This window comes from Peromyscus eremicus, chromosome 5 (genome assembly GCF_949786415.1).
Source record: "Peromyscus eremicus chromosome 5, PerEre_H2_v1, whole genome shotgun sequence".
Classification (NCBI taxonomy): Eukaryota; Metazoa; Chordata; class Mammalia; order Rodentia; family Cricetidae; genus Peromyscus; species Peromyscus eremicus.
Window position 1 is genome coordinate 28,461,821 of NC_081420.1, and position 27,612 is coordinate 28,489,432.

Below are 27,612 nucleotides of genomic sequence, written 5' to 3' on the forward strand. Positions count from 1 at the left end.
TCTGTACAGCCCTGTCCTCCTGGGCTTTGGTGGTTGGTATCAGGAGCCGTGGACATCAACACAGAGTGCAGCTACAGCAGGGCCATGAACCCAGACATGGGGCCTGGCAGCAGTCCAGGCCCAAGTATCACCATGGCCCTGGGTGGCAATCAAGCCACCCACCTTAGCCTGCCCCTCGCCGCTTTCACCTCTTCAGATATGCCTCTGTTCACAGGACATGAACCACTCTGTCTCTCTTTCTCTCCCATACCACACCATACATTTGCTCACTATAATAGTGCCCACCACAAGACACCAGGCAGGCCCATGTTTTCTCCTCAGAGCCCGGGGAAGACTGGCCTGGGCGTGTGTGTGAGTCTCCTTATCCTACCTAGTCCATGATGGTGCTGGGCAGGGCCATGCTTTCTCCTCAGTACCCAAGGTGGGCTGCCCCAGGCATGCCTACATAAGCTCTTCAATGTATAATTTATTCTGTGTGTGTGTGTGTGTGTGCAAACATGTATTCTACATATGACATACACTATTCATATCTTGGGAATAAGTGCTAGAGAGGAAAATCAAGTGGGAAGAGTGAGGAGGGTGCTTTCTGAGCTCATCAGGACCACCTTCTCTGAGGAAGGATGTTGAAGCAGAAACGGAAAGGAAGGAGGGACTGAGCTATGAGAGTTCTCCAGAGGAAGAGCTTTCCAGGCAGATAGAACAGGAAGTGCAAAGAGGCAGAGGCAGAGGCAAGAGCAAGCTGTGCCTGTGTCCTGGGAGCAGAAATGCAGAGATCGGCACAGTGTGGCTGGGCTGAGAGCATGAGACACAGCACAACAGGAAGTGGAGCTGGAGAAAGATCATCTTGCTGGAACAAGCTTGAAGCCTTAGGAAGACCCTTCAATTCCATTCTTCTGATTGACACATCCTCTCTTCTAGGCCAGGTAAGATGAACTGGAGCCAAGGTCCCACTAAGTACCCCAGGCTGACTTAGACCACTCAGTCCTCCTGCCTGTCTCTTGAGTCTGCCATTACAGTAAGGCACCCTGTAATGAATGATTGACATTCAGTCTTTTCCTGAACCAAGAATATTTCAGCTCTGATGTCTTACAGACCCGTTTTATGGTTTAAATTATGGGACAGTCTTATTTATGGTTCTTTGAGATCATCCTTTCCCCACCATCTGCCAGTTGCAGGGTTCTAGGGAGCTTAAATAAGGCAGAAAATCTGGTGAAGGGTTGTGTTAGCACCCTATATATAAATACATGGTCAGTACGGGAACTGTGCACCCGGACACCATGAAGCCAGGAAGGGTTTGACTCCTGACGGCAAGTCTTAGTCACCTGCAGCCGACTACGGAGACCCCAGCAGCTCTTTCCCTGGGGTTGTTGTGGGGATCTGGATAAAGTAATCCTTTCAATTTTCGAATTTTTAAAAAGAAGAGGAAAAGGAACAAACGTTTCCTTAGTACTCGTCCTGCTGTTCCTCGAGCAATGCAAAGAGGTTGTCTACTGGTTGCGAGTGTTTTCAATTAAGAAAGACAAAACTTCCCGTCCCAGATTAATCAAACTTCACTTTAAAGTGACTTAAATTAGTAACAGGAAAGGAAGCTTCATCAGCTGGAAAATTAAACTAAGCAACATTTGGCTTATTGTTTGGCAATGCAAGTCAAAGGGAAGCTTAATGGGAAACTCTCACCACAGCGTGTGATTTAAACTTCCTGCAGCAAAAGTCAATAACCAGTGGCCCACAGTTGGCAGCATGATTCCGAGGACATCGCTGAGGCTTCCTAAGGCTCCTGGTGAAGCAGAAGGGTCACTGTTTTGACCTCTCCCTCTCTCAATCAATGGGGTGTGGGGAGTACAATTTACTATCTCCCCCATCAGTTACTTTCCATTGGCTTATAGCTGCCTGCTCTGTGGACCCTGGCTTTGCACGTGCTGTCCTGTCTACCCACTGTGGGTTCAAGAGATTGAACTCAGGTGGTCAGGCTTGAGCTGTAAACATCATTACCTGCTGAGCCATCTTGCCAACTCAGAGCTAGTACTTCCTTACCTATGTCTAAATGAAATCGTGATAGACTGTAAGTTTGCCTACAATTAATAAACACATTATATATACAAATATGATAACAGATGGGATACAAAGCCAACTATAGAGAGTCAAATCTAATACTAGAGCAAAGCCTAATATTAATCCCAAAGATGCAAGGAGAGAGATCATCACACCAAGTCATCATGGCAAAGTTAATTAAAACAAGCAATTAATCAAAGCAAGCTTTTTTTTTTAATTCATGTACACAGGCTGTCTCTCCCTAAAAGCTGAGTTCAAGAGATCAGCCTTGGATGTGAGGAAGGCAAAGTTTTTATTGCTCAGGAGTACAGGAATCCCAAATGGAGGGTTGGGTGGGCAAAATAGGTGGCTTTACAGAAGTACAACATAACAAGGTAGTCATAAAAACCTTGAAACACAGACATATTTGCAAGGTGGTCATAACAAGGTAGTTATAACAACAGGTAGACATAACAAGGTAGTCATAGGTGGTCATATAACCTTTGAAACAAGGCATGGGAGCTATTTCCTGGAACAGGCAATACAGAACCGTTTGTAGCTAAGGTTACAGGTGGGGCATAGCCCAGTCCTTGAGAAACAGATTTAATCATAAACAGGAATGAACCTAGTTTGTCTTTACTCTAAGATGGCTATCAAGCCCAAGATGCAGGCAGACTGGTTATCACTAATACAGACTTCTTGGCCAGATGTCTCCTGTCTGGGCCAGTATTCTTCCAACTTTGGTAATCTGTAGGCTACCAGCATCAACATCCAATAAGAGCTTTAACTTTTTAATTTTAATTTTTAATGCATGGGTGATTTGCCTGCATTCATGTCTGTGCACCACTTACATGCTTGGTGCACGAGGAGGCCAGAAGAAGGTGGAAGATCCCCTGGGACTGGAGTTACAGATGTATGGATGCTGGGAATTGTACTGTCCACTGAACCATTATGACATTTTCACATTTATATATAGTGTATTTTAATCAGCTTTGTAGCATGAATCTTAAATGGTCTTATTAATAAAATCAAACCTGAGGCCAGTTATTGGGGTGAATGCTGGAAGATCAGAGAAGCAGAACAAGCCACAGCCACCTCACCTTGCTAATTCCTCAGCTGATCCTGTTTCCTCAGACTGGAAGCCTCTGAGTCCTCATTCAGAATGAATCTCAGCTGAACTGTGCTGCTTGAAAGCCTGAAAGCTTAACCATCCAAATGCTTCTAGTTTCTGGTCTTCACTCCTTATATACCTTTCTTCTATCTGCCATCACTCCCTGGGATTAAAGGCTCACTTCTTGGAATTAAAGGCGTGAGTCACCATGCCTGGCTGTATCCTTGAACACACTGATTTCTGCCTCTGGAATGCTAGGATTAAAGGCATGTGCTACCACTGCCTAACCTCTGTTTAATATTGTGGCTATCCTGTTCTCTGACCCCAGATAAGTTTATTAGCGTGCACAATATTTTGGGGAACACAATACCACCACACATCTTCACTTCCTCCATTTCTCTGCCTTTTCTCCACTTCCCCTCACCTGGGACTACTAAAAGCAGAGTTTCTGGGAACCCTAGAGCTCTCACATTCTGTTCACTGCATAGATGCTTTCCACAGTCTCTTGCTTGAGGACCATGGAGTGTATCTGGGCCTCTTCTTTTGGTGATGAGAAAGATTAGTCACATGCTTGGATTACCCACTTGGGAAGAGCAGAGGAGAGACAGAATGCCTAATGGGGTCTCTGTATCATCCTCATACCAAGATCTCTCAGCAAGGCACACTAGTGCTAACAATAAAGCCTGCTTCTGATAAACCTGCATAAACTACCTCATATTCACACCATTCACAATCCCTGGGACCAGATATCTGTGTGTGACAGCTGGCTACAATAGAGCAACCTAAGATTGTAGCAGGTCTCCATCCAGAGGTGGCTGGGGACTTTGAAATGTACTCTCCATGAGTTCCTGCTCAGGCCTTCCTGGGTGACAGTAGAGGGGCACACAGTGGCATCTGGACTGTGCAAGGCCATGGGCACAACAGCCTTTGGTAGCAATTTCCCTATATGTTCCAAGTAGCAGCCACCTTACTATCAGAGTCAGTGATGTGTCTTCCTATTTACTGGGAAATTTCACAGTCTGTCTAGAAGGTCACTTAGTGTTTTTAAAGTTCAGGCCCTACCATGTCTTGGGGGTAGGTGTGTGGGGGGGGAGGGGGGATGCAATCCTTTCTGAGGTCCAGGAATACCTCTCAGGAGTGAAAAGACTTGTGATCAGTGGAGGTAGCAAAAAATCTCATTGCCCTTTAGAAAGTAATTTATTTTCCTTTCCAGAACAGAGAGCTGTGTTTACTGAACATGAAGTCCTAAGTAGGAAGTATCACTTTTTCATTGCAGGGGCTTAAGGGGAAGGAAATAAGTATTACTCAGAATAATTTCCCCACCTTAATCAAGAATCTAACTGCAAAGGATGAACTTGAGAAATCTCTGCTCTGGGAACTGAGCTATTATTCATAAGTTTAGAAAGTGCAGTGCCCTCCGTGAGAGGTCACTGATGGCCTCTCCTGCCCTGTAGCAACATGTGAGGTGGTTCAGGAAACTGGGCCCTGGCTGGGTGCTGACCTACTTCCAAAGAGAGGAGATAACAAGGGACATGAAGGTCACGTGATAACCAGTGGGTCAGTCCATCTATGGAAATGTGCTCAGAGGTAACTCTGTGGAGGGCAAAGTTGGAACCGCTCAGCCCAACATCTCAGGCTAGCTCACCTTGTTCTCCTATAGCCAAGACCTAGCGCTTGTCTCTCAGCTAGGCAATTGTACCCGGACACTGGGGGTGGGGAATTCTCTTTAGTCATGCCTGTGGAGCTGTGGTTTTCACCTTAAGACTGCACCGAAGTCCCCCAGTACCTCCACTCTACCACAAAATAAAACAGTGTGCATCCCTTTTGTCTGTGTTGACATTCTTAGGACTTCAATTTTTAAAATGTTGTTTTAGTGTTTGTTAGAAGCACTTTACTAAGATCTTAGAGTGACTGAAAAGAAAACAAAGGTTGACAACATCTTGGTAGATTTCACCCACCCTGTGAGGCACCCTTAGATAAGAGTATCTCCCAGCTTTTGCCAAAACAGAGTCGGAGCACAGCTCCTACAGGGAAGAAATAAAGCCTTTCCACTTCATAGCGCTTTCATCCCAGCAACCACTTGATACCATAAAGGCCCATGAGATGTGAAAATATGAAAGCTCATGCAAACTGTAATATAATGAAACAAGGGGAATAAAAAACAGTAAGAAGAAAATCCCTTCCATCTTCCTTGAGGCTCACATTCAAGATGAACTATAAGGGTTAAAGTTGGACTTTTCTTTCCAGAAGCTGTATGTCTGCTTTGTTCTCATAACTACAAAAACATAGGGGAAGAGAAGATGATGTTGCGTCCTTGGAGTATTGGTACTAGACCTTGAATGCAAAGGACACTTTTACCCTTTGTTGTGGAATATTCCTTTACACTGTGTGAAGATGTGTCACTGTGATTGGTTTAATAAAGAGCTGAATGGCCAATAGTTAGGCAGGAAGAGGTTGGGCAGGACTTCTGGACAGAGAGGACTTAGAGAGGAAGAAAGGCAGACTTGGCAGCCAGATGCAGAGGAAGTAGGATGGGCATAATGGAGATGAGGTAATGAGTGCATGGAAGAATATAGATATAAAAATATGGGTTAATTTAAGTTATAAGAGCTAGTTAGAAACAAGTCTAAGTTAAGGCCAAGCTTTCATAATTAATAATAAGCCTCTATGTCATTTTTTGTGAGCTGGCAGCCCAAAGAAAATTCCATCTACACCCCTTAATGGGAAACAACATGATGAGGAGGCTGTCAGTGTCATAGTCACCTCCCCTGGGACAGAGCTATGGTCTGCACCTGGAACATGCCCTATATGTTCGATTTTTCCCTGGCTAGTGTAGCTATTCTCAGAGACTGTAGTCTGGAGTCTGTAGGATGTGGGACATTTCTTTCAGAAGTAAGTCACTAGGGGGTGAGTCTTTGAAGATGCCCACTCCACCCAAGGCTCAGGCTCTTCTCTTCCTGATCTGCCCTGATGGGAACAGCCTGACTTTATTTCAGCCTCTTTACAATATTCAAGCAGAAAGCTCTTGGATTAAAGCTGTGTGCTACAGTTGAGTCACACCACAACTAGAAACAGGTTTTTCCCAGTAAATAACGCAATCTCAGGGTTCACAGTGTGATCAAATATCCTACAACACACTCTCTCTCTCTCTCTCTCTCTCTCTCTCTCTGATGATTGGTTATTCTTCTGGCAGCTGACCCCAAAACTCCAAAATACTGTGGCAGGTGACAAGCAAGAGGTGGATGTGACTGTCTTCTACCACGGCACTGACAGTGACTGCTAGGCTTAGGCTAGTCTGGGCTCCAGTGGACCAACAGCACTGTGACTGTCCTAGTTTGCTTTCTATTCCTTTGATAAAACCAAGAGAAACTTGTAGAAGAAAAGTTTTATTTGGCTTACAGGTTAGAGTCAGTTATCCCAGGAAGCCAGGGCAGGGACTGGAGCAGAGGCATGGAGGAACACTGCTTACTGACTTGATCTCCACATCTTGCTCAGACTGCTTTCCTATACAACTTACAACAACCTTCTTAGAGGTGGTACCACCCCACAGTGGACTGGGCCCTCCCACATCAATCATTAATCAAAAAATACTGCCCCTGTAGAGTCAATCTGATGGAGGTATTTTCTCGAGTGAGGTTCCTCATCTTAGATGACTTTAGCCTGTGTCAAGCTGATGAAAGAAAGAAAGAAAGAAAGAAAGAAAGAAAGAAAGAAAGAAAGAAAGAAAGAAAGAAAGAAAGAAAGAAAGAAAGAAAGCTGTGTTCTTCCAATAAAATTGGTCTCAAATGCATGGCCAGATTTACATCCTGAAGAAGAAAGGCATTTGTGTGGAGGGTCAAGATAGGTGCCTAACCTGAGAAAGTGCCATGAGGTAAGAAGGATGTTATTACTAATTTCTTGGTGTCCTTTAAACTCAAAGAACTGGAGATTTCTAGCCAGTACAGTTTCAAATGTCAAGGGCTCAAGTCTGATAAACAACCAGGATTCACCAACGATGGCTAAACAAGGCAACCATCTTCCAAGGAGGACCAGCTTATCTGACAAGGCGAGCATCCTCCAAGGATGACAAACATCCTCCTTGACAAGGACAAACATCTTAGTTTATCTGACAAATGTCCTTATTTTCATACAGAAATTGAAAGTGGGCGACAATATCCTGAATGTGCCTGTTTCAGGAAATGTCCTACCCATTTATGGTAGTCCCAGGGCAAAGGATATGCTGCTTCAATGGAAGCCATTTCCCCTGCAGTCACTCGGTGACAATGTCTCACGGTGCTGGCTGCAGCAGTTGACAGACAGCCCTTCAATAATGCTTTGCTTAAGCTAAATGGGTTTTGAAAGCCCTATTAAACTCCTGACAATTTCTAATTGATGGTTAAACGGAGATGGGGAGGCACCTGGAAATGATGAGGAGGAGGAGAAAATAAGGCAGATCGCAGGAAGATGCCCTCTTGTTTCCAGAGCTGTCTATAATCTGGGTGTAAATAGGACCATTCAGAAGGGACTTGTTGCTTTTCTCCATAGAGAAGAAAATGGAAGCTGTAGCCAAAGAGTGGCACCTGAATCATGACAGTCAATGATGCCTTTGGTGCCAGCTTCCACAAGCAAGTCCAGATGCTTTCAACTGAGGAGACACTCACTATCACAACGAGCTCATTCGGAATACCCCAAACACCATTTCCATCTTGTTTCCCCTCCTTTTCCTGTGTGTATTTAGATTAAGTGGTAAATATAAGAACTGTAGAGTGTGTATGTGTGCATGTGTGTGTGTGTGTGTGTGTGTGTGTGTGTGTGTGTGTGTGACATATGAGTATGTGTATGTATATGCCTGTGTGTGCATGCACATATGTGTAGAGGTACATATGTGAAGGCCAGAGGTCTATATCATGTTTCTTCTTCTATCAGTGTCCACCTGAGATTTTAAGATAGAGTATCTTATGGAACCTGGAACTCACTGATTTGTCTGACCAGCTGTACCCCAGGATCTTGCCCTCTCTGCCTTCCTAGCACTGGGAATTACAGGCATACCACTACAGTGCCCAACTTTTTACCTGGGTCCTAGGGTCCGGAACTCGGGTCCTTGTCCTTGTACAGCAAGCAATTTACTGAAGGAGCCATCTGCCCAGCTCTGCTTTCATTGTTTCCAGTGTTTTACTTTATGATTTCCCATCATAATATAAACAGCATGGGTGCAGCTCAGCCTTTTGTTGATGGTTCAGCACATTATACAGAGAAATGTATTCAGCAGGCTTCTCTCACGTTCATTTCTCTTTCTGAGATTTCATTCACCCAAGGTCAAGCTCAGTCTGAAACTGCTAAATGGAAACTTTGGGAAACAATTCATCAATTTAAACTGCCAATGCCAATCTTAGTGGCATGGTAAAATCTCACACTGTCCTGCTCTGTCCTACCCAAGATAGGAGCCATCCCTTTATCCAGCATAGCCACCATTAGTCACCTCAGTTATCACATTGTGTGTTGTGGTGTCACAGTGCTTACACACATATAACCATGTTTGTTTGTTTTTATAATGGTCCCAATGGACAAGAGTAATGATGTAGAGGAGGCCTTCAGGCACACCGTGTGGAAGAACAGATTAACTCTGGGGCTTGTGGTAGCTCTTTGGACCATTGTCCACACACCGTTAGGTACTGTCTGTAGTAAGGCATCCACTGGGAATACTGGACCATGACACTCCTGGAAAAGGCAGGAATGTACTCACCTAGGGCCAAGGGAGGACAGGATGGTCATTTGTTCTTGCTACAAATGTTTCTGGATACAGCATGTGAGAGCTGTTTGCTCGTATTTTATAGCTAATCATCTACTAGCCCATCACCCTTATGCTGTGTAGTCCTGGGGTGTGTTTGTTCTGCTGAGCTCACAGAGCGGCTGGTCGAAATGGCGGAGATGTGTTCACTACTGAATGTCTACTCTGCTATTTATTTTTCTCAAGATCCTTTAGGCTGTCCTCAAACATGAATTCTTGTCAGGCAACAAACAGGAATTGCAATGTATCACCATTCGCTAACAAAACCACACAGCTGCCACTCTGCGGTTAGACATCACCACCTGTTGATGACAGCAGGTATGAGTGTGGGTGGGCCTTTGTCATTCTTGTCCTCCTGCCTCTTGTAGCCACTCCACCCAGATTTTCTGGGAGTACTCCCAGCAATCTGTGTCTCTCCTTCATAGACTCCAAGTTGTGACCTGGCGCATCAGGTTTTGCTTTAGAGCCATGTCTCTGACTAAATAAACTCTTAGTCCCAGAAGGGCAAGAAAGACAGTCTTAATTTCACACTGTCACCACAAGCTGAGGATGCCAAGAATGGCCCTATCTGTGCTTAGTTAATGTCTGTCGGATGAGTAAGCGACAGGAGTCCCCAGGTTTAGTTCCATTCCCCAGGCCAGTAGTTAACCCATGCCTTGCTCCAGGTTTTGCCCCCTGATGCTGCTCCCAAGCTGTGGTCCAGAGTTACTCTGGTTACTCAATGGGCTCCAGCACATTGAGATGCTTCTATTTTTATTGTGTTATTTTCTTCTTCCCCTGATAAAGAACTCCCTGGGGGAGCCATGCATGATAAATTAAACAGTGACCCACTATCCAACTACCAGAGTAAGCTGCCAACCCCACTTACAGACCTGGTTTGGATTTCTGTTCCAGGGATCTTCTGAGACCTTGACAAATCACAGGGCATGCTCAGGTTCCCCTCCCCCAAATATGTCTGTAGCCTGACTCCCTGACTGCAGCATAGGCTGTACCCAGAAGCCTCACCAACACAGAGTTGCCGAGTTTCACTCCAAAGCTTCTGTTCAGCATGTTTGGAGTAAAAGCTCTGAATTGGCATGCTTATCATATTTCCAGGTGATGTAGGCAGATGTTTCTGGTCCAGGTACAGGATTTTAAGACTCAACACTCATTTGATCCCAGGGGTTCCATATTAAGATCCACTCTGTCTCCACCAAGTTCATATTTCCTGTTATAGAGCATTTAAATGTCAATCCTCTACTCTCAAGTACTTCCTGGTATCAGCTTGCACTTCTGCAAGCTAAAGGAACTCTTTTTAAACCTCCTGGATCTCACTCATCAGCCTGAATGTGCTCTTTATTTTATTTCTTAAGAATCGATGGCTTAGTCAGGCATGGAAAGCCCCAGCCCACACATGAATGTAGCTTAGTGGCCTCCGAGGTGGAATCCTGCTTCCTATGAACCCTGCAGCTGAGAAATCATTGCCCAGCAGCATTTGGCACCATGCCAGGCAGCCAACTTTTTTCAAGAAATCCCTTCTGGTCAATTAAAGAGTCTGTAACCATAACATGCAGGGTTTCCAAGAGCCCGGTTGTTAGATACAGCCTGAGGAGGGATCCAACAGTGTGGCTGGGCCTTTGGAATACTGAAAAGGCTGATTGTGATACAAGTGGTGTGTGTGAGGCCATCAGCATACTCAAATAAAGTCTTTTTCTCCAGTTTGTCTGGGGCTTCCAAGACCACATCTTCCTACACTTTAAGTAATATGAATCCTGCTGAATGGTGCCCACCACAGGTGGTAACCACACACTGCCAGCATCAGGCATCCCCAACACGACATAAGGAAGACAGAGGTTGCTTCCCTAAACTCAAGGCTAGTTGCCAAGCCTTCAAGTTTGCTGGGTTGGCTTAGCATGCTTCCTCTAGGGTTAAGGAGTGAGGCAGCCTGTGCTGTCATGCGCACTGGTCACGAGGCCTGCAGCTTCACCTACTACAGTGAGCAGCTGCTGGAGGCAGCATGGGAGACAGTAGCAGAGGCTGCCTGCAGGGACAGGGCAGCAAAGCAGAAGGGAGACGCCAATGCAGTCCACTGAAGGAGCCTAAAAGGGAGCCCCAGGAGAAGGGGACATCATCTGCGTGCTGTGAACTGCAACGGAGATTGCACAGAAGTCACCAAGAAAGACCAGTTCCCTGGCTCCCTAGAGAAGGACTTTGAGCATGGGCCAGGCCCCAGGGACATCAAAGCAGAAGATACATTCTAGGCATGGTTGACTTCGCCCATTTCTCACACAGGCCTGGAGCTAGATACAAGGTAAGTGAGGTTCTCTTCCCTGACTCTCAGGAGTCAGGAAACATTAACTTTAAATTGAGTTCAGAGTAATACGTACTAGACTAAATATTTTGTTAGAACTGGACTACTAGAGCTAGCAGTACAGCTGGCTCCAGACTGATGGACTGAGAATATATACAGGTCCCAGGAAAGAGAACTCTTGCAGGATCAAGTGGACAGGAGTCCCATTCCTTGGGAACAGTGGTGTGTGGAGTCTAGCTCTTGCATGCCAGGCATATTTAGCCATTGTAATGTTTTCTTTCCTAGATTAAGGGCAGGAATGTTTCCTGTGATAATCAAATCTCACACTCATTATGCACTTTCCTATATGCTAGGAAAGTTCAACCCACATCTCTAACTTTATTCCCAGCAACATCGTGTGGGTCCACCATTCATTTTGCAGTCCAGGATGAATCCATTCAGCAGGATTCATCTGTTCAGTCTATGGCACAGATTTTTCAGTTATTTGTACAAGTTACAGATGGATCATCTGGATTGCAGGACCAGTTTTCATTCTCTGCAGCAAGAGTTTGTCAGCCAGGGTGATTTAGTCACCATGAGGCCATTTTGGTGATGTCTAAAGATCTTTGGTGATGTGTTCCTGGCATTCTGTGGGTGCGGTTTGAATGAAAATATCCCCTATAGGCTTAGATATGTGAACACTTGGTTCCCTGTTGGTAGCGCTGTTGAGGGAGGTTGCAAAGCCTTCGGGAGGGAACCTTACTGGGGGAAGTATGTCAACTGGGAGTGGTCCCTCAGTGTTTATAGCCTCGCCCCCACTTCCTGTGCACGCTCTGCTTCATGCTTGCATTCGAATTTCTGAGTTCTTAGTTCACTGTCCCTTGCTGCCATGCTTCTTTGCTCTCTAAAACCTTATCCCTCTAAAACCATAAGCCTGATAAACTCTTCCTCTAATAAGTAGCTTTTGATCATAGTAACAGAAGAGTAGCTAATACAAGGGAAATACAACCCCACATCCCACAGAGCACACAACAGCAGCCAAAAGGAAAGAGCTATCCTGTCCTAAGCATCTTCACAGTCATGCCTCTGAGACTGCAGGGGCTGGGTTCTACGACTCCTGAAGATGTCAAGGTGTCAGATCCCTTATACAAAGCAAGGGGGTCAAGTCCCTCATATAAAATATGGGTTGTATTAGTGTAGAACCCAGGCACATTCTATTATGTCCTGTAAATCAACCCCAGGAGTATCAGAGCACAATGTGCAGTTCAGGCATCAAAAGCTTTGTCCCTGTGAACACATCACCATGTCAGTTTGGAGCCTTTTCTGGACCACTAGTCACAAAATAATCTTTCAATAGATAAGATATTCAGTGTAACGTATATGACATGATTCCAGTGGGTAGGGTGGGGCAAGGAAAATCATCTCTAAGTGATTTACAATAACACAAGGGAAATGCTGTGTAAGTGGTCATCACACAGTATTATTTAGGGAATGATGACAAGGAAAAAATCTGCCTGTTTGAGAGAGAGAGAGAGAGAGAGACAGAGACAGAGACAGAGACAGAGACAGAGACAGAGAGAGAGAAGGCATGGAGTTGGATGGGTGGGGAGGTGCAGAGCATCTGGGAGGACATGAAGGAGGGGGAAACACAATCAGAATATATTGTATAAATTTCCAATTAAGGTAGGAAAGAAGGAAGGAAGGAAGGAAGGAAGGAAGGAAGGAAGGAAAAGAAATGTAAGGAAAGCAGTAGAATAACACTTGGAGTACTTTCCAATACACTCACCTGTACATTTACATATTGAAATATTCCATTACTAATTTCTTTTCTTTATGTTACAGTTAGGCAACATGTTTGTTAATTTTTCTGTTGCTGTGATAAAATATCCTGGCATGAGCAACTTAAGGAGAGTTTTCTTTGGCTTACAGTTCCAAGATGCAGTCCATCACTGCAGGGAGGACAAGGTAGCAGGTGTCTGGAGCAACTAGTCACATCAGGAAGCAGAGAAAGACCGGTGCATCTTAGTACTCAGCTCCCTTTCTCCATTTTATGCAGCACAGAATCTTCTGCCCAGGTAATGTGGGGATTTATCAAGGCAACTCCACGTAGTTAAAAAGGAAGTTTATTTTGGGGTAACTTACAGCCAGTAAAGGGGTTGATTACAGGAACTGGGAGAGGTGAGATGCAGTCCAGCAGAGTTCTCCGGAGAACTCTGACTCAATCTGCCATCCAGCATCCAGGATCACCAGAAACCAAGAGGGCCAGCACATCCGGATCTCAGGTCTTAAGGGCTCCCATCTCAGCCCCACCCCAGGGGCAGGTCATAGGTAGGCATGGCAGTTACCAGAAGCCTCACTAGGGGTAGTACTTCCAGGTCTAAGCTGGAACAGCTACCCACTACACCCAGGGACTGGTCATGCCCACAATATGATGGGTCTTCCCATTTCAATTAACATAATCAAGACAATCTTCCACAGGTATGCCTAGAGGTCGGTCTCTCAGGTGATTATAGAGTCTGTCAAATTTAAAACACCAGTCATCACAGGCAGCATACTGATTTTTTAACTTATATGTGTTATTGTTGTTGCTCTTTGCTCTTTATTCTTTGGCTCTTTGGGGGGGCCCACCACTCAGTTCCAAAGAAGTCACACTTATTTATTCTTATTCTTTCTTATAAATGCCTGGCCTTAGCTTGGCTTGTTTCTAGCCAGCTTTTCTTAACTAATTATCCCATCTACTTTTTGCCTCTGGGCTTTTACCTTTCTCTACTTCTGTATATCTTTTCTTTCCTTCTTATTCCATGTCTGGCTGTGTGGCTGGGTGGCTGGCCCCTTCTTTTTTCCTCCTCCAACCTTCTCTCAGATTTCTCCTCCTATTTATTCTCTCTGCCTACCACCTCACCTACCCTTTCTCCTGACTTGCTATTGGCCATTCAGCTCTTCATTAGAACAATCTGGTGTTTTAGAGAGGCAAAGTAACACAGCTTTACAGAGTTAAATATGAAAGAATGCAACATATCTGCATCATTAAACAAATGTTCCATAGCATAAACAAATGTAACACATCTTAAAATAATACTCCACAATATATGTGTATGCAATTTTAGATCTTTTATTGACTTTTTAAATAGTCTATAGATCAATTTTCAAAATTATCCCACTCTTAATGGGATTAACTAAGAGTGGGATAAACTAACTAAGCTGTTCTGAGGGCCATGTCTGGGTCTATGCGGTCTTTGATGATGTTCCTGGCCTGTGTTAGCTCGGGGGGGGGGGGGGGCATTAGAATCATGCTGTGCTGAGCCAGCCCCACCCTTCACTGGCCCTGGGATAGCTGCCCCTGCCCCTCACTGGAGCCTGCATCAGGAGAGCTTGTCTCATCTCTCAGGTGAGAACTGCCTCCCTAGCCCCCATCCCCTGCACTAGGGAAAGATGGCCCCACCCCTCACCACAGGCTTGCACCTCACCTGGGCAGCACAAGGTGAGCCAGCCCTGGGGATGTGAGAGCAGGAGAGCTGATCTCCCTACTTATATTACCTCTATAGTAATCAGGAGAGAGGGCCCTGCACCTCACCTGGGCAAAACAGTAGAGCTGGCCCTGGTTGTGCGAGTGTGAATGAGCCAGTTCTGAGGACCTGAGATCAGGAGAACTGGCCCTGCTACTTGCAAGTAAAGATGAATGGACTAAAGGGCAAATTGTATGACACAATGGGCCACACTACAGCTTCCACAATGAGATTCTTCTTCTTCCTATTTTTTGTTTTTTGTTTTGTTTTGTTTTGTTTGTTTGGTTGTTTGGTTTGATTTTTGGTTTTTCTTTTAAATTTTGTTTTGTTTTGGGAGAGAGGTTGCATGGGCAGAGGGCAGACAAGAGGGGACAGGGAGATAAGTGGGATCAGAATGCATTATGTGAAATCCACAAAGAATCAATAAAAGTTAAAAGAATTAAAAAAAAAAAAGGTAACTAAGCTGTGTAAGATCCAGTGAGGAGGAAGACCTACCAGGCAGCAGGTTGGAACTGGTTCCCCAGTGACTCTTCAAGCTGAGGAGAGAGTGGGCCAATGAACATACCTCACTGAATTTCACTGCTTATGCTCAACACTGGGGCAGGGCCATCGAAAGGGCAGTGTGCTGTGTGATGTGGTGTCTTTCCTAGGCCAGGATCCTCCTGGAGTCAGAAATCCCTAGCCTTTCATGAGGTCTTTTCCAGCACACACTTCATGGGCTTTATGGTCAGCAACACATATTCCTGACTGACATGGATGCACAACTCAATTGCAGGGAACTTTTGGCTCATCTTAATGACATTTTTTCATCTGAACCTTGTTACATGTTTTATTGAGCATCCCATCCCAAATTTATATGCTGGATCCCTTATGCTATGGTTTGAATATGTCCCTCCAAACTTGTCCTGGAACCTAGTCCTCAAAGTCCAATGTTGATGGCATTTGGGACTGAGGCCTTGGAAAAGCAATTAGGGTCAGATGAGGTCAAGAGGGTAGAGCCCTGTGATGACATTAATGGTTCTATATAAAGAGGAAAAGAGACTAGCCAGCACCTCGCCCTGTCTCATCATAAGATGCCCCTGCTTCATTATGATATACCCTGAGGAGGTCTTCAACAGGGACCAGAAACATGCCCTTGAACTTCTCACCAAGAATCATGAGCCAGGGGGTTGGGAATGTAGCTCAGTGGTAGAGGCTTGCCTAGCAAGCACAAGGCCCTGGGTTTAGTCCTCAGCTCCAGAAACAAAAACAAAAACAGAAAAGAATCATAAGCCAAGAAAATATTTAGCATTCATAAATATCCAGCTTATGGTATTCATTTATAGTCAAAGAAAATAATTTACTAAGATACCCTACATGTGACTTTATTCAGAAATAAGATGATGAAGACAGAGACGGCAGTGATGCTGCCAACCAAGAATGCCAAACACTGTCAGCAAACCAGTAGGAGCTCTGCAGGATGCATAGAGCAGGTTTCCTCTCGTGGTCTTTATGAGGAATTACACAATGCTCTGATGTTACTTCAGTCCATGATGTTAGGGAACCAGCTCTGCCAACATGTTGCTTTTGGATATCCAACCTGCAGAAACAGGAGACAGTAGATGTCTGTTGTTCCAAACACCCAGTTTGTAGAACTAAGAATAATGCAGATTTTTTTGTGTGTGTGTGTGTGCACACATATGTGCAAGAAAGCACTCTCCTCCAAGTGTGCACATGTGAAAGCCAAACATTGATGCCAGATGTCTTCCTCCATTGCTTTTCACATTGTTTTTGTTTGTTAGTTTGTTTTATTGTTTGAGACAAGGTCTCTCACTGAAACTGGAGCTCACTGATTGGGTAGGCTGGCTGGCTGGCCAACCAACCCTGGGGATCCTTCTGTCTCACCTCACCCCCAGCACTGGGATTACAAGCAAACACCAGCTTCTTTTTTTTTTTTTTTTTTTTTTTTTTTGTTTGTTTTCTGTTTTTGTTTTTCGAGACAGGGTTTCTCTGTGTAGCTTTGCGCCTTTCCTGGAACTCACTTTGGAGACCAGGCTGGCCTCGAACTCACAGAGATCCGCCTGGCTCTGCCTCCCGAGTGCTGGGATTAAAGGCGTGTGCCACCACCGCCCGGCTTCAAACACCCAGCTTCTTACATGGATGGTAGAGGTCCAAATTCAGGTCCTTGTGCTTCCATAGTAAGCACTTTGTCCACTTAGCCATTTCCCCATTCCCCCAATACAGGCTTCTAATCTTTAATTATTGAATCCATCAAATCCTAAGAGGAGGGATTCAACAACTACTTAGCAGAATTGATGGATGAAGAAGCCAACAACGAGGCACTCTCAGAAGATACTTGCTCTACCAGAAAGAATTAAAATCCAAAAAAAATCCAGGTTATCTAACCCATCTAAAATCAGACATTGGGTTGGTGATAGGGCCAGGTCTAGAACCTCTCTGAGGGCGAGTCCCACCCAACATCACTTCTGAAATGACAGCTGAGCTCTGCAGTCAATATGGACAGAAAATGCCCTTTGAGACTTGTAACTGCCGTCATCAAAGCCTGCTTGTTTAGCTATTTCCCTTGTGGAAAGAGAGATGGTGAGGGTAACAAAATACACAAGAGAGCCAGAAGACTCTCCAGACCCCTCCCCAATGAGCAGTAACTCCCTATGAGCAGCAACAATTGCCGGTGGGAGGGTGTCTTTAGTGGAACTGCCTGCAAGTTGTGCAGGGAACTCTAGTGATCACCATGCTAAGTGGACTTTGTGGTGATACAGCTGCCTTTGAGTAACCCGCACTCCTGAAAGTAACTCCAATAAAGTTCTTGGTTCACTGAGCTAGCTTTGAGTAAAACCAATACCATGAAAATCCCCCCCAAAATCTTTAAACTCGTAACATTTCCCTTTTCCCCAGGCCCACTGAGTGATGCTCCTTGAGATGAGTCAGAATCTACATGTTTATGAAGTTGAGCTCACACAAGAACTCTTTTACAACATGGTGGTTGTCTGTGGCTACACGTGAAAGTACAAGCTTGAGCTGTGGGTAGACAGATCTTTCTGAGTGCTCCTTCTTTGTGTTCCAACCCTTTTCTGCACCCCCTCCAAGCCTCACCCGCAGTCTGATTGGTTGTAGTGTTGCTTGCTGTCTGTCTGTCACCCTGGCTTACATGTGGCCAGTATTGAGCACCAACATGCTCAGGGAATCTTAACATTAAACATAAATGCTCACTGAAGTCTGGTGTCCTGCTTGATGATCCTCAAGATTCAGAATGACTCTGGTTCATCACTATCACAGTTTGTTCAAAGAGGAAAGTGTAGATGTAACCAACCTTCTTATTAAATAAGAAACACAGAACCAATGCAAAGAAGAAAGCCAAGAGGTCAGAGCTAAGAGCTAAAACCTTACCCTTCCTCCTGCAGTGGTCCTACCTCTAGAAACTCTAGCTAGAGTTTTCCTGCCTGGCCCACAGTCAGGACAAATCTCTTTCACCTGCCAGTCCCACAGCCGTTCAGACCCAACCAAGTAAACACAGAGACTTATATTGGTTACAAACTGTATGGCCGTGGCAGGCTTCTTGCTAACTGTTCTTACAGCTTAAATTAATCCATTTCCATTAATCTATACCTTGCCACATGGCTCGTGGCTTACCAGTATCTTCCCATGCTGTTTGTCATCATGGCGGCTGGCAGTGTCTCTCTGACTCAGCCTTCCACTTCCCAGCTTTATTCTCCTCCTTGCCCCGCCTATACTTCCTGCCTAGCCAACGGCCAATCAGTGTTTTATTGATTAATCAGCAACACATTTGCCATACATCCCACAGCAGGAAAGGATAGCAATTGTCCTCCAATGTAATTTCTAGGGAGTCACAAAAGAATTTAGGGACATGAAGTTCCACACATTCTTTCAAGGTGGCAAGGGCATCTCATAGGGACTTCCAAGGGTGCCCACAGGACAGATCCTGTAGGCTGCACCTTTTTAATTCTCCCAAAGGAAAGGGTGGCGGCTCTGTAATGAGCGCCTCAGCCATGTGTGGAGGCTGTATTAATCACAGCAGATGCTCGGCGGCTTCTACATTGTCTTCACTTCTCTTATTGAATGTGATTCAGAGGATTAGGTCAGGCAAGATGAAAGAGGGAGCCAGGGAAAAACAGGGAGGACTCGATTAATGGTTACCGCTGAGTTATTTTTCTCTTAAATATCTTCTCCTTTACATTCATCACAACATCCTGACCTGATAGGAAATTTCTACCTCCCCTATTAGTGAAATGTGTCTGTGCAGGCCTAAGGTAGAGTGTGTAACTCGTGAGGATAATGTAAGGAAAAAATGAGGATGCTGTCAGGGGTCAAAAAGGATAATTCAGGGTGATTGAAATCTACCAGAAACCCCCATGCTTCTGTGCACCACAGCTTGTGACTGCTCAGCTGCTTCCCCATGCTCCCCCACTGATGATTTGGCTTCTGTCAGTTTTCAGTGAACTGGTAATCAGTGGGGAGAATGGGGCTTTTCATTTCCTCCTTAAGGACCGCCTCTTCCCCAAACCCCGTTTCTAACTGTTTCTCCTCCCGCCATTCTCTTCATTGGGGCAATTCTTCCACTCACAATTCTTTCCAACTCCTTTTGGGCATCTCTGTGATCCTTTCCTTTCTCTCCACTGTGAGCACTTTAGCAGAGAATGTCAGCACTTCTTGCCAGGCAGCATCCTCTCTTCTGCAGGCCTCTAGCATCATCCTCAGCTGTGGACTTTCATACAGACACATGGGCAAGCCAGTCATTCTGATGTTCAGAACGTTCAGCTCCTGACCATGCTTCTGCCTTGTCAGACATTGCTCTGTGCTTTGGGATGAACATGCCTGTTCAATATCATCTGCTGGAGATGTAACCCTCAAATCCCCATGCTAATGGTGCAAGAAGGCCAGACTTCTAGGAAGCAACTGGTTTAAGAAGGCTCTTCCTTGATGAATGGACTGAGCCACTCACAGATTCTTGATCCAATGAATTGTTCAGGAAATGGTTGTGTTCTAAAAGCAAGATCTTCATGGTATCCCTGCTCTGTCTTGCTATGTGATGCCCTTCACCATGCTGTGATGCAGGAAGAAGATTTTTGAACTTTCCAGCTTTGGGGGCCATGAGCTAAATAAACCCTTATGCTTAGTAAATGACACAGTCTGTGGCATTAAGTTATAGCAACAGAAAATGTGTTCTCTCCAACTCTCCCCCTTTCTTCCTTCTTTCCCTCTCTCCCTCCCGTTTATCCATTTGTCTGTCTGTCTATCTATCTACCTTCACCCTATATAACTATGCAATTTAATTGCATTAGGACCATGTGCTCTCTGCTCTGGAACACTCCAGTTCATTCCTGAACTCGAGTCTATTTTAAGCTCAAGTCAATCAGAGTTTCATATTAAATTTGTCAAATGCTGCATACCTCAGGCCCTCATGGGGTTCACAACTTATTTTTATACACCAAAGGCCTTTAGAAATCCTATGGCCAAATGTGTGCTATTCCTTCTGGAAACTATCCCCAACTCCTCCCTCAGATCCACCTGCCCAGCTGACTTGGGCTAAATGTCTCAAGGTCTCTTCCCTGAGCTCCCTCCAACCTACTTGAGATCCCAGTACATCCCCCATGGTATCATCTTTCTCTCTTGTTCCCCATTTATCCACTTTATAGATACTTAAATGTCAGTATTCCCACTGGACTCTCAGTCCCATGAAGGCAGGGACCACAGTTCTCTAATTCTGCATCATATTCCCTGCATGCAGTGGGCTTCTACGTTCATACTTATTGGCCAACTGAAGAACAAAATGTAACCAGAAAATATTGTGGCCAAAAATTATTATCGACTTGGAACTTGTCTCCCTCTAAATAGGACAGGCCACATCACTAGACATGCTTGACTGACTGTCCTTTTCCCTTTGCCTCAAATCCTGTGACCCATTGACAGGTAACAAAATCTTCCTTTTGCTGTCAGTGAGGACTCTTCTTGATGTGAACCACAGAAATTCCGTAGAACAGCTTAATAACGTGAGAGCGGGAAAAAAACTAGAACAAATACAGGTTTCTGGTTAAGGGCTTATGTAGCAAATTAAAAGTTGTCACCCAGGGCCTGGTTTCTTCCTGACTCCATACTTTCTCTCCAGCATGCCCTCCATGCATCATTCACAACTTCCCTCAATGGCCATGCCCTAGCTTGTGATATTTTATTTGCGATCTAACAAATAAAGCTTGCCTGGGGATCAAAGGAAAAAGCCAGCCACTATATTAAACATAGAGGTCAGGCAATGGTAGCACACACCTTTAATCTTAGCATTTGGGAGGCAGAGATTGATCTGGATCTCTGAGTTCAAGGCCACACTGGGAACAGAGCCAACCATGGTGGCATATGCCAGCACTAGTTAACCATAGAGGTCTGAAGGTCTGTAAATAGACAGACAGGAAGTGATAGAGCTGAGCAGAAAGAGGAAGTGATATAGCTGGGGAGAGAGGGGAAGTAAGATGGCAGGGCACAGAAAGGTATATAGGCATGAGTATACAGGAAGTAGCTCTCTTGGGCTGAGGATTTCCTAGCAGTAAGAACTTGTGGCTCGCTTGTTCTATTCCTCTGATCTTTCAGCTTTCACCCTAATATCTGGCTCTGGTTTGTTTTTTTTTATTAATAAGACGGTTTAGCAATTCATGTTACAATGGCTTCAGCATCCCTAGGCCCTACCTTGAAGAGAAAGGACTGTCTCTAGCACCAGACCATTGTAAGTGTTTTCTCAAAGCCTCTAGACAAGAGTTGATGCATTGGGGCTTTTCTTTCCAAGGAGTCACATGTGTGACCTCAAGTCCCATTGGCTCTGAACCAAACATTATGGTTCAACACAATCATAATTCCCCCTTGGGCTGCCTACTTCAGGGAGACCAGCTGGCTGAGAGTGGGAGAGGAGTGCTGTGTCTAGTGAAATGTAGGGTTCAGTTTCCAAGTGGAAGTGAACACAATGTGGTCAACAATCCTTCAAGCTAGTTTAAGTTCAAGAAGCCACTCCTGAAAACTCCAGACAACTGTGAGAATGTGTCCATGGCCTTCCTTCCAAATAGTATTTATATGTGTATCATAGATGTCATATGGAATATGTGACTATCTTTTACGTGACTCTGCTATGAAGCATGTCCTCTCACAGTAAGAGTATGCCTGCATAGCAAAATATCCCCAGACTTAGTGATATAAAACAACCAACTGAATACACTATGGATTTTGTGGGTCATGGATTATTTGAGAGCAAATTGAGGGATGGCTTATCTGTGCTCCACAGAGTATGGAGCCATGACAGGAGGGCTCATTGATGGATGACTCTGTTATCAGAGATGACTCAATAGCTGGGAGCAGAAGTCATCTGGAAGTATCATTGCTCATGTATCTGACAGCTGATGTTAAGTCTCTCATAGAACTTCAATGGGCTGTTGGCTTTAGCAATTTAACATGACATCCTTGGGTGGCCTGAGCTTCCTCACAATCTCAAACAGTCTAATGAGGATCAAGACTCCAAAGACAAATATCCCTAGAAAACCAAGGGAGATCTTCCTTTTTAGATGGGTCCAGTTTTCTGTTGCTATAACACAATACTTGAAGCTGGATACTTATAAAGAAAAAAACCTTATTTAGCTCACAGTTTGGGATGCTGAAGCTCCAAGATCAAGGAGCTTCATTTATTTGGCCTTTAGTGGGAATTCTTTCGCTAAACACACCATGAAAGAGAAATGCAAAGGGAAATATCCATATGCAGAAGAGATCACACTATACAACAGCTTTTATCTAAAACAACCTGTTCTCATAAGAACTAACTTATTCCATAAGACCTGCACTCATCATTTCTGGGCTGAGTGCCTCCAGTCACCCAACAACCTCCTACCAAGCCCCCTTCCCACCGCATCTGAACACTGCTACAGAAGACCTAGCTTCCCACACATAAATCCGTGGGGACACAATCAAGTCAAGTTCCCAGCATAGTGCTTTGTATGACCCTGCCTCTAAGTCACATAGTCCTATCACCATAGCAGTCAGCCTATCCACTCTTGCGAAGGAGCACAAAGCTCTCATTTCTCGGGGAGGGCTGTCAAGGCCATGCTGTGAAGAGTGTGGGTGAGGCAATCATTTAAGGACCTGAATCATAACCAGCAGTAGTTTGTCATGGGAAAAACAAGCCCCCAGGAACTATCCACACTGCTTCTGACTTCGCCATCATCTGCTTTGACCCCTAGGCACCTCTACCCCATCCATACCCCCTTTTTCTTACCCCTAGTCTCTTGTGTGACCTCTACCATCTATGCATAGTAAAGTTTTGTAGTTTTTCAAAAGTTGTTGCCAACTCACTCTCCTCAAGACCTTTGCACATGCCACTCCCATACCACAGAAGCAATTATGGTTCTAACTTAGGCCTAGCTTAGATGGTACCTTCCAGTGGAGACTTTGCCTAACAGAGCCTTCTTGCTTACCATTACAAAACATCTCCTCTCTGGGGTTTTGTGTAGCTCCTTGTTTCTTCTAAGTTGTTGACTCTCTACAGGCAGAGACAATAGCCCATCTCTGTAAGGGTCATAAGGCATTTCCAGCACACAGTAAGTCCTCAGAGAGCATGCAGCAGCATTTGGGAGGTGGAGGCTGGGGGAATCAAAAGTTCAAGATCATCCTCAACTACATGGCAAGTTTGAGACCTGCCTGGGCTGCATGAAACAAAATAACAAAATAACAAAAATTTTTTTTTTTTAATTAATAAGACCGTTTAGCAATTCATGTTACAATGGCTTCAGCATCCCTAGGCCCTACCTTGAAGAGAAAGGACTGTCTCTAGCACCAGACCATTGTAAGTGTTTTCTCAAAGCCTCTAGACAAAAATAACAAAACAAGCCCCACCCTACCCCCAAAACAAGAATGTGCATCGTATTTCGTCACTGTTCCAACCACAACCTTGAGTGTTTGCCTCTGTGGGACAGTCTCTTCCACTTCCACCACCAGCACCCATATTCCTTGCTTGAAAACATTCTCTGGCTACCAGATCCTGCGTTCTAGGACAGTTTCAGCAGCAGGACAAGAGTTCCAATGAATCCGTGGCTCCCTCACCTCTCAGGAGAGATAACAGCTTGCACTCTACACTGGATGATAAAGCATGGCTGAGCTCATACAGGGCTGCTGACTCTCCATGTACCCTCTTTTGGCCACCTCTCCTGGTTCTTTGTACTTACAGAATTCCAGGGTGCCACCCAACTCCTTGCTCTCAAATCCTGGATTCAGAATCTGCTTCCCAGAGAGCAGACACTAGGCCGGAGCACCTGCTGAGACAAGAGTGAGCCCCTGTCCTAATCCCTGCCACCTCCTTTCCTAGACCCCAGCTGGCACACTCCTGGTTACCAGCAGCCATGTGAGTGCTGAGCCAGAGAGAGCAAATGCTTGGCAGGAAACTGCAAGCCTTTGTGTCTGCTTCTGTTGACATTTGCCATCGAGACACCTGCAAAGGAGCATTGTTTCACTTGAAAGTGCACTGCTGAAAAGTGGCATTGAATGAGCTGATTCAATCAGCGGGCAACATGGCACATATGAATGGCATCAGTCTCACAAGAGACAAAGACCAAGAGATTCATCACCAGGCAAATGCTACTGCCGGTGTCACCTCTGTGTGACACTTGAGTGGCATTATGCAATCGTGTCCCGCTGCAGAAATGGAGAACAAGAGTCACTCTGGTGGGTCACCCAGCAGCGCCCTGGATATACATGTTAGCAGTAAGAATGGAAATCATCGTGTCCCTCCTTCTCCTCCTCTGCCAGCTGTTAGTACAATAGAGAAGAGGACCGTAGTGGACTACATATGTTTCTGGGGTCAGAGAGGGTACCCCCTCTTCCATTCTCCACAACACTTCTGCAATTATCCTTTTCTAAATATTGCTTTCCAGTTAATGAACAGGTGGTTGCTGGGGATACTGTGTTGTTTGTGGCAAATGAACATGAGGGAAGCTTGAAAGGTCTACATGAAGCTTAATCCTTGGAGGTGACTTGAGGCTTCCCTCACCCCACAAGTAGCCCTATCTCTAAGGGGCATAAGAGGAGCAGGGATTAGGGAAAGTGACATCTCTACTTCTCTACCATGGCCAAAAGAAAACCATTTTTAAATTGCCCGTGACTAACTGCAGGTGGAGGAAGGTTGTCTTAGGAAATCTACAAAGCCCAAGGATTTAGTTCAGTGGTAGAGCACTAGCCTATAAAGATACAAAGCCCTGAGTTTGGAAGAACAGAAAAAGAGCACAAAGGGGGGGGGGAGAAGGAGAAGAAGGGAAGGGAGGAGGAGAGAAGATCACAAAAGAGACCTTCTGCTGTTTAAATCTGATGTCTCCTGTGGCATGAAAGGGGCAGACTGGATGGGTTACCCAATAAGGAAGGGGCAACACAAGCAGAATTTCTGGTTCCCACCAGCCAGCTCTAACCTGATGCCAACCTACCACAAGATCCTGATCCTGTGATGCTCTGTATCCCTTCTAAAGAGATGCCAGGAATGCTGACTTGTAAAGCATTTTAAGACTTGGGCAAACCAAAGCCCTAGGATTAAAAAAAAAATCTCCTGGCCCCTGGTGTGTAAACTCCAAAGCCAAAGTGTTTGCCTCTGTATCTAAAGCCTTTAAACAGTCTTGCTTCTGTCCCAATCATCCCAGACTACTGGCCAATTCCCATTGTCCCCTACATCACCACACATACACATACACATACACATACACATACACATACACATACACATACACATACACATACACATACTGAAAGATCAAGGCAATAGGCAGGATTCAAATCCAGGGTACAGTCTCGAAGGGGAGTGCAAGCAAATGCATCATTATTTGCTTTTATTGGAGTACACTAATTATACATAATAATGGCTTTCATTATTGACTTCTAGTGCATGTACATGATGTATTTCAATCGTATCTTCACATACCTCTCCACTACCCTCTCTTGTCCCCTTCTACTCCCACTAGTCCCCTTTCCCACCTCAGCTAGCTCCCCACTTCCACTTTGACATTTTTTATTGTGTGTGTGATCCAGTGGGAATCATGAGAGTTGCTTACAGGACCATGGGTGAGGGGTTGTGTAACAGAACATGAACACCTTTCCAGGGGCTACTGAAGACAACGTCTCTGTCCTCGAGATCATTAACATGTATAACACTGCAGGGGAGGCTGAAATCTAAGATCTCACTCCTGTTCTGTGACAGGGCAGGTATTGATGGGCCCAACTTTGAGCAGATATTGTGGAGGTATCACAGATGCTATGAGTTCAAGACTGTAGTAACCAACTCATGTCCAGAAGTCTGCACCTTGTTGCAGAATATTTGTTTAACCATGCAAAGATATGTTGCATTTGTTTGACTGTGTAAAGATGTGTTGCATTTGCTTATGCTGCAGATTATTTGTTTAATTATGTAAAGATGTGTTGCTGTCTTACCTTGCTTGCCTAAGGCACCTGCTTGGTCTAATAAAAAGCTGAATGGCCAAAAGTGAGGGAGGAGGAATAAGTGGGACTTCTGGGAAGGGAGAGTAAATAGGAGGAGTAATTTAGGAATTTTGGAATTTAGGCTCAGGGGAAGAAAGAGAAAGAGATACCAGGAAGATACCGGGGCCAGACAGACAGACATGGAGGAAGCAGGAAAGTAGGACATACAGAATGAAAGAAGGGTAAAAAGCCCTGAGGCAAAATGTAGATAAATAGAAACAGGTTAAATTAAGTTAAAAGAGCTAATGGGACAAGCCTAAGCTAAGGCCAAGCATTCATAATTAATAATGTCTCTGTGTCTTTATTTGGGAGCTCATTGGTAGCCCAAAGAAAATTCCAACTACAGCACCCCATATTGTTCCCACCTTCTTATGGTTCTTATTTTTTTTCACTCTTTCTTTTATGATGGTCCCTTAGCTTTTCTTATCCTTTCCACCCTTTCTCTTATGATGTTCCCTTAGCTTTGAAGGGGTGATAAATGCCCATCAACAACTGGGCATTCAATAGTCATTTATCCTCAATACTTGGACCACTTAAGAGCTTCTGCAGTCACTGATGACCACCACAACAAAGGAGCTTCTCTGACTAAAGTGACAGTATTCTATAAACATAAACATAGTTATTTAGAAGGCAGTTGGACAACTATATCAGGTCCATTTTACAAAACAGCAAACAGTATCTTCTCCACTAGGACCTATGACCTCTCCAGCCATGGACTTTTGACTAGCTTTATAGGACCAGACATGAATTCCCTCTTGTGGAGCAAGTATCAGCTCTAATCAGGAAGTGGTTGGTGACACTCCCACCTCCCAACAGATTTGCCACTATTGCACCAGTGAGCCCTTCTTGACTAACCAGACAGTATTATTGTATGTGAGGTCCACAGGTAAGACTATGATGACCATTCTTCCCCAGTAGCCTGCGTAACAGCTTCTGGCACTATAAAGGTACTCTTGTTTTCTTTCTATTGCTGTAATAAACACAGAAACCAAAAGCAACTTGAGGAGGAAGGGGTTTATTTCATCTTACAACCCCAGGACTGAGGGAAGTCAGAGCAAAAACTCAAGATGAACCTGGAGGCAGGAATTGAAGCACAGACCATAGAAAAACACTGTTTACTGCTTATGCTGTTCATAGCAATGCTCAGTTTACTTTCTTATATAACCCAGAACTACAACCAGTAGCACCACCCACAGTGGGCTGTGCTCTCTCATGTCAATCATTAGTCAAAAAAAAAAAAAAGCTCCATAGACTCATTTACAGGTTAATCTGATGGAGGAATTTTCTCAATTGAGGTTCCCGCTACCCATATAGCAAGTTGGAAAAAACAAACAAAAACCTAACCAGCACAGAGAGCTAGCTGGCAAAGAGGAAGCTTCCATCCAAGTTCCAGCTGAATTTCTCTATGTCTTGCAACCAACTTTTGTGGACT